Raw genomic sequence first — 18,312 nt, forward strand, 5'->3', positions numbered from 1 at the left:
AATATAAATAATTGACCTCTTGCCTATCAGTTTGTTGAACTGTGGTGCCATGTGTGTTCCTGTGATGCTGGAAGCTATGGCACTAGTATCTCAAATACCAGCAGGACCACCATTGGTGAACAGGTTTCAGCAGAGCTTCCAGACTAAGACAGAATAGGAAAGAGGATATGGAAATCTACTTCTGAAAAAAAATGGCCAGTGAAAACTTTATGAATAGCAGCAGAACACCGTCTAACATAATGTTAGAAGACAAAAGACCTAAGAACAACTATAACTTCAGAAGATTTTATTATTTACTGTTAAATAAATTCATACTTTGATGCCAGGCATGAAATATCCACAGCACAAAACCAACCTCAGTATCTAAATAGATCCTTATGTTAAAGGCACTCAAAATATGACTGGGAAGAGTCAACTCCTGAAAGTAGAGTTGACCTTAATGATGTGGATGGAGCAAAGCTTTCAGGGCATTCATTTGCTGATGTGGCATGACTCAAAATGAGAAGAAACAGCTGTAAACATCCATTTATAATCGGAACAAGGAATATATAAAATGTGATCTATAAAGACTGGAAGTTGTCAAAAATGAAATGGAGCCCAGAAAGATCATTATCCTAGGCATTAGTGAGCTAAAGTGGACTGTTATTGACCATTTTAAACAGACAGACATATAGTCTACTATGCCAAGAATGACAACAGATTAAAGAGGAACAGCATTGCATTCACTATCAAATAGCACATTTTAAGAAGTGTCCTGAAGTACAACTCTGTCAGTGATAGTATCATACCCATAAGCCTACAAGAAAGACTAGTCAATACAACTATTACCCAAATGTATGCACCAACCACTCATGCCAAAGACGAAGAAAATTGAACACTTTTACCAACTTCTACAGTCTGAAATTGATCAACTATGCAATAAAGATGCATTGATAATTACTGATGATTAGAATGTGAAAGTTGGAAATAAGAGGATTTGTATCTGGAAAATATGGCCTTGGGGGTAGAAATTACACTGGAGATGGTAGTGGGGCTGGTTATGTGCTGTGGAGTCGGTTCCTACTCATAGCAATCCTGCATAGGGTTTCTGAGACTTTAAATCTTTACAGGAGAAGACAGCCTCATCTTTCTACCATGGAGCAGCTAGCAGTTTCCATCTGATGACCTTGGGATTAGCAGACCAACTTGTAACCACTACACTACCAGATCACCTTGATACTGGAGATAGCTTGATAGAATAGTGTTAGATCAACACCCTAGTCATTGGAAATACCTTTTATTCAACAACATACATACATGATTACTATGCTCGACCATGCCAGATGGAATACACAAAAATCAAATCAACTAAATCTATGGAAATAGATAATGGAGAAGTTCAATATCATCAGTCACAGCAAGGCCAGGGAACAACCACAGTGGAACAGACTATCAATTGCTTATATGCAAGTTCAAGTTGAAGTTGAAGACATTTAAAACAAGTCCACAATATCTACCTACTGGACCAAAAATTGTACTAGGTGCTTGTATCACTTAGGATTTTTCTTTTAAAGTAACCAAAACCAACTCTGAATACAAGTACAAATCAAAATGATGGAAAGATATGAGGAATCTCAAAGAATCAAAGGTAAGAATGTAGAACCTGCCTCTGAAATGACAGAGACCAAGCACTTCTGAGTGATGATGATTCTTCTCAGAGGAGAGTGGGGAGAAGACTTTAGGATAAATAAACTCCAATTTTATTTTTCATCCATACATCACCCCATACAAGAATCAAAATCATGGGAGAAATATTCTGGTTCTGTTTGCTTTGAGCTTGACCCAGACCCTTAATTGGGGAAAGGACAAGGCACTTGAATGACATTCTAAAAGAATGGAGACTGAATGTTGACTGAACAAAACACAATAACTATACATCAGAAGACTCTACTACATTATTTTATTTAGCCTATAAAGAGGATTATTACTATCAATCCAAAATGACAGTTGAGAAAATTGAACAAAATAATCAAGCACCAGATCCTGGATTCAATCTCAAGACAAACTGCTTCCAGAATGAAAATCTAATAATGTTTACCCTGCACTGCCTCCTTATATTAAGTGGGACAGTTTTTGGTGTAGGTTGAATTGGGAGAGGCTTTTCCCTGGTATAGTCAGGAGAATATGGTTGAGATCAAACCAAACCAAACCAAAACCCCTACCATCAAGCCAATTTTGACTCTTAACAACCCTATGTTGTTGTTGTTGTTATGTGCCGTGGAGTCAGGTCTGACTTATAGTGACCCTGTACAGGGTTTCCGAGGCTGTAAATCTTTACGGGAGCAGAAAGCCTCATCTTTCTCCCACAGAACAGCTGCTAATTTCGAACTGCTGACCCTGAGGTTAGCAGCCCGATTTGTAATCACTACGCCACCAGGGCTCCTTAACAACCCTATAGAAGACTATAATGTCCCATAAGGCCTCCAAGGCTGTAAACCTTTATGAAAGCAGGCTGTTACATTTTCCCCCCCTTGGAACCACTTATCTTTCAGTTAGCAGCTGAGCACTTTAACCACGGTGCCACCAAGGCTCTTATGGTTGGGACATCATAGAACCAGGATTGTGCAAAATCAAGGTTAAGTCAAGGATATGCTAGGCCAATAATGCCAGTTTTATTCCACTATCAGGTCCAGCTGCTGTTTGTATTTGGTGAGGCATTTTCTATTGAGTTTGGCACCCCATCCAAAATAAATGGCCTGCAGATAAAGCATCCCCTTTTAAGAGCTCCCTCTGATTTCTAGGTGACTCCCATCAAAGTTGCCTCCCATCTGAGCATTCACAGAATAAGGAAAGATTTAAAATAGTATTGTGTATCCATCTGAACTATTTAATGTTTTAAAATACGTTTGTATATTTTTTGTTCCTTCCAATTTCATTATGAAATTAATCATACTCATGAGCTTAGATAATGCATTAAAAAACAAACAAACAAACAAAAAAACAGAATGAAAACTCCTGTCCTATCATCTGTTGTTGTTGTTGTTATGTGCCGTGGAGTAGGTTCCGACTCATAACGACCCTACACAGGGTTTCTGAGGCTGTAAATCTTTACAGGAGCAGAAAGCCTCATCTTTCTCCCACGGAACAGCTGGTAGTTTTGAACTGCTGACCTTGCGGCTCGCAGTCCGATTCGTAACTACTGCGCTACATCTAACTTAAGAGAAAATAGTCCTCTTCCCGGTTAGATGTCCTTCACTTCTTAGAAGTAAGCACTATCCTGAATTTTGTGCTAAAAATTCCCTTGTCTTATTTAAAATCAATCTATAAAATAAATCGCAGATCTCTTGCCCTGGCAGTGGTGATGGAGGCTGTGTGCTGTGGTTCCAACTCATACAGACCCTCTATAGGGTTTCCAATGCTGCAAATCTTTATGGGAACAGAAAAATCTCATCTTTTCCCCCATGGAGCGCTGCTAAATTTGAATGGCTGACCTTGAGGTTAGCAGCCCAATTTATAATCCACTAGGATACCAGGACTCCTTTAAGGCATGCATACCTCCCTAGATATTTGTTCCCTTTTTAGATCTGTCTGTTGTTTGGCTGAAGATGAGCCACAGGGGTGAGTTCAGCTTGAGACTTGTAAGGTGACTAAGGGCCACAGTCCTGGGAGTTTTATCAATACATGACCAGTAATTTGATCTTTTTAAAAATAATTTTTAAGTTTGTTTCACGTTTTTCTTTCACTCTATCCAGGGTTTTCTAATGTGATCTTTCAGAGCATTTGGTACTGGTACCTGGGCACCATCTAGTCCTAATTTCAGAGTCACAGAGACTGATATTTGCATGGTCCATTAGTCTATTGGACTGTTTCCATATGTCTTAGTTTTTACTTGCTGATCTTACAGTGCCACTACTCCCATAAAGATTTACAGTCACAGAAATCTTAAGGAACAGTTCTACTCTGACCTATAGGGTCCCTATGAGTCAGAACTGACTCGATGATAGTGGGTTTATATACACCATTTCTTTTAAGCTCATTTTTCTTGAGAACATTCAAGTTATTACAAGTTGTTGTTGTTGTTGTTGAGTGCCGTCGAGTCGGTTCCGACCCATAGCGACCCTGTACAGGGTTTCCAAGGGTGTAAATCCTTATGGGAGTAGAAAGCCTCATCTTTCTCCCGCGGAGCAGCTGGTAGTTTCGAACCGCTGACCTTAAGGTTCGCAGCCTGATTCATAACCGCTACGCTACCAGAGCTCCTGGTAGCTTGTTTTCACAGCTGTATGTATCCTGAGCAATTCTGATCCTGCACTGTAACCTGTTAACTTCCCCAATAAACTCCATAATCACGAGTGTTGTTTGTGGATTCTGTGTGGCCATTTTAAAGAATGGTAGAAGTAGAGAGCTGTGGGAAGGTTGGTTGGTTTCAGAAATGGAAAAGGAAGAAAGAGCATGGAGGCATATCTGACTTGGGCTGATGTTGAGTTTGATTTCTCCTTTTATACTACAATTTCCTAATCCAGTCTAAACAGACCAACAAGTGGTTTGCTCCAGTTTTCCCCCCTACATACTGCTACAAGTCTTCTGTAGATGTGTCTTGATTCACTTTTTTTTTACTGGTTTGCTCACAAATTTATTAATCTTTTACAGGCTCTGTAGGATAATCAGTGGACTGCTGACCACAAGGTCGGTGGTTCAAGTCCACCAGTCATTCTGGGGGGAAAAAGATAAAGCTTTCTGCTTCCACAAAGATTGACAACCTTGGAAATCCTACACAGCATTGCTATGAGTTGGAACTGACTCAATGGCACTTAACAACAAACAACAAAGCCTTATATAGATTCTGGATTTTAATACGTTGTCTGTTATATGTATCAAAAATATCTTCTCCCACTGAATGACTTGTCTTTTCACTCTTTGTGTTGTTTTATGATGAAGAGACATTCTTAATTTTAATATACTAAAACATAACTTTTTCTTTGTAGCTTACTTCCTTTTTGGGATTTGAAATAAATATATTCCTACCCTAAGCACAAATATTCTTTTATATTTTCTTCTAAAATTTTACATGCTACCTTTCAAATACAACTCCTTAATAATAATAAAAAAAAGTTAACTTTTTATTATGAATTGAGTGAAGGTTTACAGATAATCTCATCAGTTTGACATTATCTAATCATACGCTTTCTTTCATTTCTATCATACCTCAGGCCTGTTATATGTAATGGCATTGGTAGGTAAAATTCTCCTATTTTTTTCCTTCCTTTCTCCTTAGGGAATGTCTTTGCAATGTTGGCTTCTTACACTTCCATTCAATTGTATAAATTGTTAAGATTCATGGGAAACCTGTTGAATTTTGATTGGAACTATATGGAATCTGTAGATCAATTTGGAGACAATTGAACTCTTTATACTGTTGTCTTTCTATTCATGAACTTGAGTTACCTCTCTCAAAATATTTAGATCTTTAGAAATAACTCTTAACAAAATCATAAAAGTTTCTCCATAACTACTTTTCACATCCTTTAAAAATTTTTATTTTGCCTCTAAGTGAAGTCATTTTACTGTTTTTCAGTGAGGTAATTTTAAACTGCCTTTCTGTCTATTGTTTATGTATATAAATGTAATTAATTTTTATTGTGTAATCAATTTTTGTATAATAACATTAAGTCCAGAAATTTTACAAAACACTGCTATAAATTTAAATAATTTTCTATACATTTGTTTAGTTTCCTATGTAGTCAATCATATTATCTCAGAATAATGACAGATTTATTTATTCATCTTCAACACACATGACTTAAAGAGTTCCATATAAAATGACCATATGTGACCCATTGAATCCATCCAAGTCAAAATGCAAAGGTATTTATGTATAATGAAAGTCATAAGAGGCATAATAATAAATTATGGATAGCATGAAAAGAATGGGAATTCCAGCCCACTTGATTATATTCATCTGGAACCTACACATGAATCAAGAGGTAGTCATTCAAAGAAAATAAGAGGATACTATGTAGTTTAAGGAGTCCTGGTGCGGCACTGAGGATTAATGTGCCAGACTGCAAAGCCGTTTGAACTGCAAGGTCGGTGGTTCAAGTTCACCAGCTGTTCCTCAGAAACCCTATATAGGGTTGCTCTGGGTCAGAACCGACTTGATGGCACTTAAAAACAACAATATGTAGTTTAAAGTTGGAAAAAGTGTGTGGCAGGGTTGTATTATTGCACCTCAGTTATTCAATCTCTATGCAGAACAAATAATTGGAGAGGCTAGGCTTTAGAAGAAGACTGCAGCATGATTGGAAGGGGACTTATTAACAACCTGAGATATGAAGATGATGCAACCTATCTTGCTAAAAGTGAAGAAGGTAAAAGGCTTTACCTTTCAGTAGAGATGATATGTTATTGTTAAGTGCCATCATGTCAGTTCTGACCTTGCTGTGCAAACTGACCATGTGGTCCAGTGCATTAACCCATAGAGCCACACCAGGACTCAATCTAGATGATATCTGAACACAAATAAAATGAAAATCTTAGAACAGATCAGTAAACATCACCATGATAAATAAGAAAGAAATTGAAACTGTCAAGGATTTTATTCTTCTTGCATCAACAAGCAGTGACCATGGAAGTAGAAGTTAAGAAATCAAACAACAAATTGTGTTTTTCAAATATGTACCAAAACCAAAACCCTACTGTTGTTGAATCGATTCTGAATCATAGTAACAACTCCACAGGACAGAGTAGAACTGCCCCATAGGGTTTCCAAGTTTATAAATCTTATGGAAAAGACTTCTACATCTTTCTCCCATGCAGCTGCTGGTGGGTTTGAACCATCGATCTTTGGTTGGCACTCAAGTGATGTAACCACTGTATCACCTTTCTATGATAAAAGGCCTCTTTAAAGTGTTAACAAATCTATAATATATTAAATTTAATTTCAACAAAATGTAAGAGCTGGTATCTATTTACTTTGTATCATTTCTGGGTCCTTTGTTTCATCTTCATTAATATCTTTTGGAATTTTTATTGTCATCCACCATATTAAGTAAACTCTTCTGCTATCTATCATCCAAATATGAGACTACAAGTGAGGTTTTAGAGTGCTCTCAATCCTACCCCACAGAAAGGCGACTTTTGTATCTAAAATAAATAGTGACCATAAGTCCTGGAAGGAGTCCTGGAAAGTTCACAATAACTGGGTCAACCTTCTGCAGTGTGCAGGAATTGTTTACATGAAATGGACTGAAGAGATATGCTTGGCTACAGGAAGATCAGACACTGAGGGACACATTATTCGAAAGAGAAAATGTCATGTGTAGTCAGGGTCAACCAGTATAACTGTTCCTCATGTTTATGGGTTTATTGGAGTTGAACAATGCCATCACTGTGGGCTGCAGCAACAAGGACAAGAAATGACTTAGTCATGATTATAGTGTTGTCCCCAAGCCTACTCCAATGTCCATGGGACTTGCACCATCCCAGATGGGACAAAATAAAAAGCTCTTCTGCAGGGCTAACAAGGTTTTGGGATGTAGGATCCTTCCCTGACTGTCCGCTACATTGGCAGTTACTGGATGGTGAAACTCAGTGGAATATGCTAGGAGGATAGTGGCACTAAGAAATACCATAATGACCACTGACTGTCACCCAACGGTATCAATTTTGGATGGTAAACTCAGCATAAAGATAGATTAGTGGAGGAGGCCAAGACCAGTAAGAGTTGCATCTAAGAACTTGGGTAGCCTGAGTCATAATTCTCTTGGAGGGATCTAAGTGTAAGACCATTAGAGCATATCACTGCCCCACCTCCCATAATTTCAGGTGTTTGCTTCCTACCAAGCAAAGGGCTTTTTCTCTTTCCATAAGTATCCATTGCATTTTGCCCATACCTAGACTATCATCTTAGTGGAAATCCAGCACCACTACTCACTCATTCCATGGTCATGTGAAATTTTTGCCAGTAGGGTAAGAATGCCTGATAAGTGTCCACATGGCAGTTGGGTAGACCATCAAAAAGTAGGTAGAAATAGCAGTTATCCAGATTAATAGCTACCTGTTCCTTAGCACAGGGTGCGGTCTTAATTTCATAGTTGCCAAGAGAATCACAGGGGTTAAAAAGAAAGGAAGGAAGAAAAAGAGAAAGAGAGAGATAGAGAAAGAAAGAAAGAAATGTGTGGAAAGGGATACCTAAGCGTGAGTCCCTGAATCACAGTTGTTTAGCACCAGAAAATTTCCTTTCCTCAAACTCCTAGGTTCCTAACATATGGCTGAGAACAGATGGACTATTGCTGGGAATAACTGTATTCAGGTCATTTATAGCAATGGGCAAGCAATCTAGTCAGCCTACCAGTTGGAAATGAGCACTGGGCTTAAGTGATCTGTCTTTGAGTTGGCTACTTCAGCATTCTCTTACCCCCATGAATAGACATGAAATAGTCATAAAATAGTTTTGAGGTATTATGATAATAAATGGAGTTATCCCTCCAATGTTTTGCTTGTTGTGAGGTATCTGCAGTTGAACAGCTAATGCCTCTAACTCATCAAGTCAGGGAATCCCAGAGGTTCCTTGCCTATGACTACCCCTCAGTGTTACTCCATTTATATCCATGTTTCTCTAAGTCTTATAGAAAGAGGTACATTCTTAAATTCCTCATCATCATGTGTTCTGGATATGCTGATTTTTAATCTTCCCTCTAGCTTATGCCCTAAGTCATCTGTCCATTTATACATACTCTTTGGCTGTCACTGGAAAGGCCCCTAATAGTTGATATTTGTTCTCCATACACAAGGATAGGCATGGAGTCATGGTGTGGCACTGTAGAATAAGCACTGGACTGTTAACTGAAATGTCAGTGGTTTAAACTCTCCAGCTACTCCTTGGAAATCCTATACAGGATCACTGAGAATTGGAATCAAGTCTATGGCGCTTAACAACAACAAAGATAGGGACTAACAATTCACCATGCTTGACTCCTTTATCTAAAATTCATAATTACATAGACTTCTAAGAGGGGATCTCAATAGGAGTCCAACTAACAATTCTATTGGCTCAGTTGACCCTACTTGGGGTTTTCTTATTCACTTATTGCATGTACAAGGGCTAGTAAGATTTAAAGATGCTTTAAATATTTACTCCCATTTAACTGGAGTCCTGATGTGGAGTTCTGGTGTGGAACTGTGGGTTAATGCAAAATCAGTTTGAAGCACAAGGTCAGTGGTTCAACTTCACCAGTTGCTCATTGGAAAACCTATATAGGGCTGCTCCAGTACAGAACCAACTCAATAGTACTTAAAAACAACAACATATTTAAAGTGTTAAAGAGAATAGTTGTCACTCTGAGGACTAAAGTGTACCTGACCTAAGCTATGGCAATTTCAATTGCTTCACATGCATTTGAAAGCTGGACAATGAATATGGGAGACTGGAGAAGAATTGATCGTTTGAATTATGTATTGGAGAAGAATATTGAAAGCACAATGGACTGCCAAAGCAACAAACAAATCTGTTTTGGAAGAAGTGCAGCCAGAATGCTCCCTGGAAACAAGGATGATGATACTTTGTCTCACATAATTTAGATATGTTATCAGGAGGAACCAGTCCCTGGAAAAGGACATCATGCTTGGCAAAGTAGAAGGTCAGCAGAAAAGAGGAAGACTTCTCAATGAGATGGAGTCACACAGTGGTTGCAATATAGGTTAAGACTTGTGAAGATGGCACAGGACCAGATAGTGTTGATAGTGTTTTGTCTGTTTTGTGGAACTGACTCAACATCACTTAAAAACAAGCATCCTGACAAATTTGTGACTCCCAGAGAGTCAGAGAAGTGATTTGTTTGATCCATTTTGTATATAAAAACATAAAAATCATTTGATATTAAGCCAATCAGGGTTTTCAAATTGTAATTTCATCAAAGATGCTGACCCAGTCTTCCTAAGTGGAATCTCTTCCCTTTGGGAAGCCTTCTCCAAGGCCATTGATAATAATCATGGGAAATCAGGCTGTGTAACTTAACCATCCAATTTCCTTTCATCATTCTGGATCTGCAGAAATTTAGGGGACTAGTCCCCATGACTGCCAAACCGATTTTTGAAAATGACAAGCCACAAGATTTCAGGAAAGATCTTCTGATCCTCAGTGTGAGTCTTTGATCTCTTGTCCCTTGGTTCACTTCAAGTCTATGGTAGATGCCACAAGCCCAACACCCAACTTCTTGTACCAACAGTCAGTCACAAGGGCACTGGTTAAACAGCATGTATAGTAGGTATTGTAGAATAGTGTTTATTGGGGAAGGGGAATTTAGACTGAGGAAATAGGGAAATGATCTTCCATGGCCATCAGACAGTACACAACAGTCTAGTAAAGTGAGCATCTAATTCTGAGAGAGCAACCTTTAGCCTTGGCTGTTGGGGATTTTAAACTTCTTAATTATTAAATAATCAAACTCTTTATTAATTAGATTAAAGTATGGACTCTAACAGCAGTATAGCATATCAGTACTTTGGCCTGCATCCCTATCCACTATCTCAGCATTCATCAATTTAGACAACACTCAATCCTTTCCTGATATGATCCAATCACTATGGTACCAATTCTATTCCTTGATGGAAATTACACAGAGGTCTTGACTTATCAGCTTAACTCTCTGCCAGGATAGATTGTATTAAGCCCTAGACTTAAAACTGTAGCTGATTTTTAGGGCACTCTGTAACAGGCTACCAGCATGCAGGGAGGAGAAATTAATAAATAACAAGCATAATCAAGGTATATCCTGATTAAGTTATTGAACTTCAAGAATAAATAATGAATTCTTCACGTATCAGAAAAAAAAATCAAATAACATAGACTATATATGTTGTGTGGCGCTGTGGGTTAATGTGCCAGACTGCAAAGCCATTTGAACTTCAAGGTTGGTTACCAGCTGCTCCTTGGAAACCCTATACAGGGTTGCTATGGGTCAGACCTGACCCAGTTCACAACAACAGCATATAGATTGAAAAGAAGGGCGTGAGTACTCATTTGGCTTAAATATCCCACAACAATATTCAGTGCCCAAACACAATGGAGCAGTGCCCAACTATCTAAGGATTAAGTAACCTGGAAGCAGAGTTTAAGAGTAATTTATTGAAATGAAATGCAGGGAGTAGGAGTAAAAAATATGAAGAGTGAAACAGGGAAGAAGAGAGGGCCAAAACAAGAATGCTTTACCAAGTAGATAGCTTCTAGTAGCAACTAGGTAGTCAATCCTTTGGGACTGCCCTGGAAGTCTTATGAAGTGTGTTTTTGAACCATCCAGGGAAGAAAGGTGGAAACACCATGGCTTCCTGGGCCCAGTGTTTACATTAACCACTCTGTATGTCTAGGTTTCACCTACTTTAGTGAAAATTTTAATCAGAAAAGCCACAGGGCAGGAAGTAAGAAATGCATAACACAGATCTGAGGCAAGGTACTACAACTTCATGAAAATGGTTAAGGATGGTGCAGCTGTTACTTAAATTAAAGATAAAGTGGAGAGAATTAGAAATGGTGTATAAGATTTTTTTTTTTTTTTTTTTTTCAAAGTGGATTCTGCCCTATGGGACAGCGTAAAGGTGTGCCCCATGGGGTTTCTTTTTTTTTTTTTCCTTAAATGTTTTATTGTGAATTATGTGATAGTTTATATGGGAGAACATTAGTTTTACATTCATTCTATCGTATATCATCTCATTGCCATGGTTACAATCCCCTCCATGCAATCCTTCCTCCGTACCCCCCAGGTCTTCAGCACACAGTTGCTGTCCCTCTCTGGATCTAAAGTCTCCAGCTGCTCCATAGCCCCACGTCATCATCTCTGGCTCCATTTCAGGCATCACTGCTGCTCTGGGTAGGGTCCCGCTCTCTGCTCTTCTCCCTTGATGGTCCTAGGGATCTCCACTCCTAGACTGAAAAGTTAATCACTCCCCTCCTTGCTATAAAATGTCTACCTTTACATTTCCAACCCTCACAATCAGTCCTGATAACAATTATTCACTATTGTATCACAAGAGACCCATCTGCATTTCATTGCATCAGCCCCGGCTAGTCAGTTTGAATACTACTCACTGGAGATTCTACCTTCCTCTAGGCCCTCTGGATCTAGGTTCCCTCTTGAAAGCTTGTAAGCCAGTCACTTCTTTCTTTTGTAGTCCCCCGCCCCCCATTTTGGGTAGCCAATGTCCAAGTTGCCCATCCCTGTCTACTCTGTGTGTGGAGGGGGTGGGAATGATTCTTTCTTGCTATAAGGACTTGTTCCCTCTTTTGAGCTACTGCTTCCATCGATGTAGGTCAAGTTCTGTATAAGATTTTTTTGTCTATATTTGCAACTGCTGTTGTTGTACATTGTCATCTTAACTTATGATGACACACGTGTCACCATGTACAACAGAACTAAATGCTGCTGAGTCTTGCACTATCTTCATGATCATTGAGTATGCTCAAGTTCATTGTTGCAGCCACTGCATATTTTGAGTGACTTCCAATCTCTTGTGGTGGTGGGGGCGGGGGGGAAGCTCATCTTCCTGAACTATATCAGAAAATATTCTGTTGTGATCTATATAATTTTCAGAATTTGATCTCCAGCCTTTCTTAGTCTGAAAGCTTTGCTCAAACCTGTCTACCATGGTTGGCCCTGCTGGTACTTAAAATGGTGGTAGCATAACTTCCAGGATCAGAGTAGCATGCCAGCTATCATAGTACAACAAACTGAAAGATGGGTGGTGGCAACACCTATGAAGTTCTGAGGTAAAGGAAATATGAGCCAATATATAATTCTGCCAAGGTTTTTTTCAAATAGAAAGGGAATAAACAGACATTCTCAAATATGGAAGAATTCAGAAATCATAACAACCATAACACTACTTGAAAAACTAACTTCAGAACCAATCAACTCCTTGTCCCCCCCTACAACCCCCAAAAGAAAAGAAAATTAGAATAATAGAAAAAGAATCCGTTCAATATTTGATACAAAAATATGGGAAGGAGATAGTCTCTTTAACAGATGGTTCTGGCAGAACTGGAAAGCGATATGCTGATTACTGGGGGGGGGAAGGTAGAGCACAGGATAGGGAATAGACACATGATAGTTCAGGTGTTGGGGTGGGCAATACACAAGAAGGGGGAGGAGAGCGGAAGACAAAGGCAGATAGGAGAACATTTAGGCAGGTTTGCATTGGCTAAATGGGACAGAGGATAATAGTGATGTATGCTCAGCCTTGGAACAACAGGGCTTGTGATACAGAGATTGAGGCATAGTTTGAATGGGTAAAAGAGAGGAAATAATGTAAAATGCTTAACTGTCTTATGAATCTTGGTTTCCCTTGCCTACTATTGTAAAATAGACACTAGATGGGGAGAGAAAGGAATAGCCAGAAACATCACCATAGAAATCTTGTAAGTCCGTCTTCAGCCTATAACTGATTGGAATACCTAATAGGGGTGCTAGAACTCACCCAGTGAAAGAGGCTTCCTGTGGAACCTTTATAGTGTATAAGACCTTAGGCGGAATCCTGATCCCCATCCAGAATCTTCTGAGGTGGGAAATTTCCACTTGAAAATACAAGCAGACCAGCCTGGAGCAGCTAGAGGAACAGAAGATACCTCTTAGAAGAAAGACCACCAGGAAAAGTGAAAAACAAAAATGGAAGTCTGATTGACTACCACAAGAACAAGCAAGTTGTTCTCTAGGGAGCCATCAAGGCAAGTAATCAAGTCCCTTCAGGGAAAACCTCCTTCCAAGTCTGAAACTCAAAGGGAATACACGAGCAGTAATATAATCCTGATGGAGATCACGTTGGTCTACCGATGAGGAGGGGAAGTGGGGGAAAAGCAGCAATGAAGATGTGGGCTGAGTCCAACCACTTTCAACAGACTCCCATTAACCTGGAGTGAGACCTGATTGGCCAGTAGTGTGGTTGAGACCTGGGGACTCCTGAACCCATGGACAGAGACATGGCCACAGAGGACTAGAGCAGAGAGTAAAGCATCCAGCTGATATGAATTGAGGGAGATGCATAAGAATGCCCATACTTGTAGATAGTACCCATCTGACCTAGCCTCAATGGCTGGATGATCAGAACTCAACTAGAGGAAGAAAGAAGAGGGAAAAAAACTGTAATCCACTACAATTTGATGAACTTGACCTATACTTATGGATGTAGTAGCTTAAAAGAGGGAAGGAATCTTCACAGCAAGGATCATTCCCAGCCCCTCTGTACACAGGGTTGACAGGAATGGGCAGCATAGACATTGGATACCTAAAATGGGGGGGGGGGGCGGAGAGTAAAAAAGGGCAAAAGAACCAACCTTGCAAGTTTTCAAGAGGGAGTTTAGTTTCAAAGGGTATAGGGGAAGGTAGAATCTCCACTGAGTGGTTTTCAACCTGTCTAGAAGGGGCTGGTGAAAGGAGATGGAGATAAGACTCTGTGGTTCAATAGTGAATAACTGGTATCAGGACTGATTGTGATTGTTGCAAATGTAAAGGTAGACATTTTGTAACAAAAAGAGGGGAGTGGTTGATATTGCAGTCCAGGAGCAGAGGACCCTGGAACTATCAAGGGAGAAGAGTGAAGTGTGGGACCCTATCTAGAGTAGCAACAATGCCAGAGATGGAGCAGCTGGGGACTCTAGACTCATGAAGGGAGAGTTGCTGTGTACTGGTGGCCGGGGGGCAGGCTTGCACGGTGTGCCCTTTGGTTGTTTGAATGATTATGTATTCCTGAGTGCTTCAATGTACATAAAAACAAAACAAAACAAAACAAAAAAAAAACAAATACAGAGGAAACAGAAGCAAATACTGTTGAATGATGATGCATGGAGGGGATTGTAATTATTGCAAGGAAGTGAAATATGATAGGATGAGTGTAAAGCTGATGTTCTCCCATGTAAACTATCACTTAATTCACAATAAAAACTTTAAAAATTTTTGATGCAAAAATAAAATGGAGCTCTTCCTTTCTTTGCCATTGTGTGACTGCTGGTACATTCCATCTTTTCTACGTCTTCTCAGACTTTCAGGATCAAGAGATTTCTGGCCAAGAAACAAAAGCAGAATCATCTCATTTCCTAATGGATTCAAATGAAAACTGGTAATAAAATCAGGTACAATCCAAGAGAAGACACTGAAGAAGAACCAAGCGGGGTCTCTAAGGAGTCACACATATGAATGGCACAGCACATACTATACCTGGGTCCTAGCACTCTACCATATCAAGTTCACGTTTGCCAAGATTTGATCAATTGAACATGTTTTTAAAAACTTCTGGTTTCTTCCTTTACTTTTATGCTTCCACATTTAAAGAAGTTGGCTAATAAATATGTGAGACCTTTGGTTCAAAATAATAATAAAAATAAATAAATAAAATGGAGCAATATATATGAATTTTTTTTCACTTTTATTTTATTTCTTTTTTTTAACTGCCTTTCCCATCATACAAGTCAACAGGTGCCTATACTCTAGTCACTGATTAATGATCCCTTTCCTCCCACACTTGGTAGCCATCAGAGAATGTTTCTTTTAGCATGAAAACCTTTTCTTGAGTTATGTACAATAGTGAACTCATATTTGTCCTTTTGTGATTGATTAATTTCACTCAACATAATGCCCTTCAGATGCTCCATATTATGAAGTGTTTCACAGATTCGTCATTATTCTTCATTGTGTCATAGTGTTCCACTCTGTGTAGGTACCAAAGTTTGTTTAACTATTCTTCTGCTGGTGGGCATTTAGACTGTCTCCATCTTTTTGCTATCGTGAATAGTGTTGCAATGAACATGCATGTGCATTTATCTATTCACATTATGGCTCTTATTTCTTGAGGATATATACCAAGTAGAGAGATTTCTGCATTATACGGTATTTCTATTTCCAACTTTTTGAGAAAGCGCCATATCATTATCCTTGGTGGTTGCAGATTTTCTACACTTTCTCCAGCATTTATTGTTTTCTGTTTTTTTGAACTTTGCAATTAATGCTGGGGTGAGATGATGCAGTGCTGTAGGATAAGCAATGGACTGCTAGCCACAGGATTTGTGGTTCAAACCAATCAGCTGCTTCTTGGAAACCCTATACAGGGTTGCTACGAATCAGAACAGACTCCACAGCACTTAACAACAACAATGGCTAGTGTTCGTGAGTATTTCTTTATATGTTTGTTGGCTGCCTGAATGTCTTTGGTGAATTGTCTCTTCATGTCCTCTGACAATTTTTAGTTGGATTATTTTTCTCCTTCTTTTTGAATTGTTGAAATGTTCTATAAATTTTAGAGAGTAGTAAGAGCTCTGGTAGCATAGTGGTTACGAATCAGACTGCAAACCTTACAGTCAGCAGTTTGAACTACCAGCTGTTCCGCTGAAGAAAGATGAGGCTTTCTGCTCCCATAAAGATTTACAGCCTCGGAAACCCTGTACAGGGTCGCTATGAGTGGAAACCGACTCCACAGCACATCATAACAACAACAACCTTGTCTGATATGTCATTGAAAAAAAATTTGTTTGCAAACTATAGGTTCTTTTTTTTATACTTTTGGAAAAATCTTTTGATGCAATGTGTCTAATTTTAGGAGGTCCCAATCATCTATTTTGTCTTCTGTTTTTGTGTTTTCAGTTAGGTTTGATAGTGTATTTATGCCATGTATCAGAGCTCTTAAGTTTGTCCCTATTTTTTCATTGATGATCTTTATAGTTCTAGCTTTTACATTTAGTTCTTTAATCCACAATGAGTTCATTTTTATATATGGTGTGAGATATGTGTCCTGGTTCGTTCTCCTGCAAATAGATTTCCAGTGTTTCCAGCACTGTTTGTTGAAAAGAATATTTCTTCATCATTTAATGTGTCTTGGCCCTTTGTCAAAGATCAACTGAGCATAGGTAAATGGATTTATTTCTGGATTAGCAATCCTGTTCCATTGATTTGTGCATCTTTCATTGTAAATATGAGGCTGTTTTGACCATTGTTGCTGTGTAGTAGGTTGTGAAATCAGGAAGTGAGAGGCCTCCAACTTTGTTCTTCTTAAGTAATGTTTGGCTTATGCTGGGTCTCTTTCCTTTGCATATAAAGTTAGTGATCAGTTTTTCCAGCTCTTTAAAGAATGATGTTGGAATCTGGATTGGGGTTGCCATGTATCTATAGATTTCTTAGGGTAGTAATGATGTTTTCACAAAATTAAGTCTTCCTATCCATAAGCATGATATATTCTTCCTTTTTTTTTTAAATGTGTAGGGGAGAGAGCGAACACAGTCCCCCACTACCACAAATTATGCGGTCAAGTTTCCCACATTTGGGGAAATCACAGAGATCCGCACATCCGGAGTGCAATGGATAAGCCTCACCCTGGGAAAACCACCTTCATGATCAAGGTAACTTTCCTGCCAGGTAAGTATTATTCGTCCATTTTTGTTAGTCTCTTTTGGTTTCTTGTACTGGTGTTTTGTAATCTTCTTTGTGTAGGTCTTTTGTATCTCTGGTTAGATTTGCTCCTAAGTATGTCATCTTTTTTATGGCTTTTTAAAATGATATTGTTCAATATTAGAAAAACAATCAACATAATCCATCACATAAATAAAACAGAGGAAAAGGACCACATGATTATTTGGTGGATACAGAACAGGCATTTAAAAAAATACAATATCTATTCTTGATTTTAAAAAACTCAGCAAAATAGGAATAGGAGGGAAATTCCTTAATATAATTAAGGGCATATATACAAAACCAACAGCCAACATAACACTTAAGCCATGATATTTTTCAATCACCTCATATGTATGTGAATGAATGATGAAGACTGTAGAAGAACTGATGCTTTTGAATTATGGTGTTGGTGAAGAATATTGAAAATATCATGGACTGCCAGAGAACAAACAAATCTGTCTTGGAAGAGCTGCAGTCAGAATGCTTCTTAGAAGCAAGGATGGGGAGACTTCGTCTCTCATACTTTGGACATGTTGTCAGGAGGGACCAGTCCCTGAAGAAGGACATCATACTTGGTAAAATGGAGGGTCTGTGCAAAAGAGGAAAACCACCAACAAGATGGAATGACATAGTAGCAGCAACAATGGGCACAAACATAACAACCATTTTGAGGATGGTGCAGTACCACACAGTGCTTCATTCTGTTGGACATGGGGCCACTGTGAGTCACAACTGACTTGATGGCACCTAACAACAACAACAACAACAACAACAATGGTTGCATAATATTAATAACAATAAGAAATATAGCTGATAAAATTAATCCTCTAGGAAATTTCGGACTTAATTTTTTAAAAAAAACTATGTAGTCTTTATTTAAAGGAGCCCTGGTTGCATAATGGGTTATGAATTG

This window comes from Chrysochloris asiatica, unplaced genomic scaffold (assembly GCF_000296735.1).
Source record: "Chrysochloris asiatica unplaced genomic scaffold, ChrAsi1.0 scaffold00085, whole genome shotgun sequence".
Lineage (NCBI taxonomy): Eukaryota > Metazoa > Chordata > Mammalia > Afrosoricida > Chrysochloridae > Chrysochloris > Chrysochloris asiatica.